We start from the raw sequence: 2,177 nt of genomic DNA on the forward strand, positions 1-2,177 counted from the left end.
GCCATAGGACCCGCAGTCGCAAACAGCACCTCTAGGCGCTACTCCTCGCGCTGGATAAGCGCGTCCGCTGCATAAGCGGTGCTCCGCGCTGGATAAGCGCGTCCGCTGCATAAGCGGTGCTCCGCGCTGGATAAGCGCATCCGTTGCATAAGCGGTGCTTCGCGCTGAAGAAGCGCGTTCGCTGCACAAGCGGCAACGGGGCCACTGACGCCGAAGAGGCGTCAAAGTACTCCACTACGCCAAAAAAGGGACGGTCGGCCAGCTCCGCGGCGCGGGCACCAGCCCACACGCCGCCTGTGAGCAAGGGCCTCAGGAAACGCCTGTACTTACTCTTCGGGGACAGCTCCCCCGAGATCCAGACTGCCAAACCGGAGGCAAGGGAACCGGCAGGACGATCACCGCAACCGCGGACACCCTCACCAACGCGGTCTGGAACACCTTCCCCGCTCGCGTGGGAACCTCCCCCAGCGCCCGCACCAGCATCAACCAACACTGTCGTCCACACGCAGTGAAAACTCCACCGGATCTGGCTTCCGCAACAGACACTAACTCGCCCTACAGCGGCTTCTCTGGCTCGCGGCGACATCAGGGTCCGACGACCCATATCACCATGCCACACGAGCAGGCACGAGGACAAGGAGAACCGGACGCCGGACTCAGGCGATCCACAACGGAGAAAAACGCATCGTCCCCCTAGTAAGGGCCTGAACGCGGCGGCTCGACGAGCAATAAGACGGCGAGCACAATTTCAAGAATACGCACATACACTCTCATACACACATGTAACACACTTCAATAAAATGTTTACGTTTATATAAAAACTAGAAACAGCGAGTGTCATATCACCCTTCCCGCGAGCGACAGATCACGAAATCATAAAATAGGGGAGCGGTGCACTTGGACACAGCCAATCACAGCACCGTGTAATTAGAGACATTTGTAGGGTCCCTTGGAACAGCGACTTGTGATTGGACTGTGTCCAACTGCCCCGTGTCTAACTAATATACGCCTATAAAATAGGCAACACGCCCCCAAATAATATATTACAAATATTACTATATTTTATATATTTATATATAAAATATATTTATATATATTATATATATTTTAAATATTTAATACATGAGCATCATAAAATATATCTTACTTTATTTAATTCTTGTTTGAAAACAAAATATCATTTTTTACCATATTATCCTGATATAATATTAAATATTGGACTTCCTATATATTTATCCTGTATGCATTTTACAACTAAACACAAAGATTTTAAGAAGAATACAAATAATGTTCAAAGTAGAAAAATCTGCCGTTAACATTAGTAAAAAAGAGTCAATTACAATTCTTTCATAGATATATTCATATATATATATATATAGGATGGATTGATAAGTACCTGTGTTAGGAATGAAGATGCAAGTTTTTTATTTATTTTTTTTTATTTTTCAACGTGATCTCCTTTTAGAACGATATATTTTTTCCAACGTCACTGCCATTTCTTTAACCCCTCAAAAAAATATGATTTGTCAAACTCTTCAAAATAGGCTTCTGTTTCGACGATAACCTCGTTTGAGCTGAATTTCTTTCCCGCGAGCCACGTTTTCACGTTGAGGAATAGAAAGAAGTCGCAGGGAGCCAGGTCGGGCGAATACGGTGGGTGTGGCAGCAATTCGTAGCGCAATTCATACAATTTGGCCGTGACGATTCAGGATGAGTGAGCTGGTGCGTTGTCGTGGTGGAACAGTATTATTTTCTTTGTCAAATGGAGACCGCGTTTCTTTTAATTTCTCGTCGAATCGGTCCAATAATTTACTGTAGTACTGCCACGTGATCGTGCTTCCTTTCTCAAAAAGTTCATGAGGATTATTCCCTTCGAGTCCAAAAAAATCGTGGCCATGACCTTTCCGGCCGATGCGACCGTCTTTGCCTTCTTCGGAGCAGATTCGCCCGGAAAAGTCCATCATTTTGATTGTTGCTTAATCTCTGGTGTAGTGTTGTGAAAGAGGGAAGAAACCTGGGAAAGAACCTGGGAAAGAATGGGAAAGAACGGGAAAGAACGGGAACGAAAAAATATTTTTTCCGTGGGAAAGAACCCATAATGGGAAAAAAACGTTTTTTTCTTTCTAAAATTATACCACTTATATATACTGACAATATCTCTCAAAAAATGTATTTAT

Source organism: Odontomachus brunneus, unplaced genomic scaffold (assembly GCF_010583005.1).
Source record: "Odontomachus brunneus isolate Ranch 3 - 2012 unplaced genomic scaffold, Obru_v1 Obru_scaffold_231, whole genome shotgun sequence".
Taxonomy (NCBI): domain Eukaryota; kingdom Metazoa; phylum Arthropoda; class Insecta; order Hymenoptera; family Formicidae; genus Odontomachus; species Odontomachus brunneus.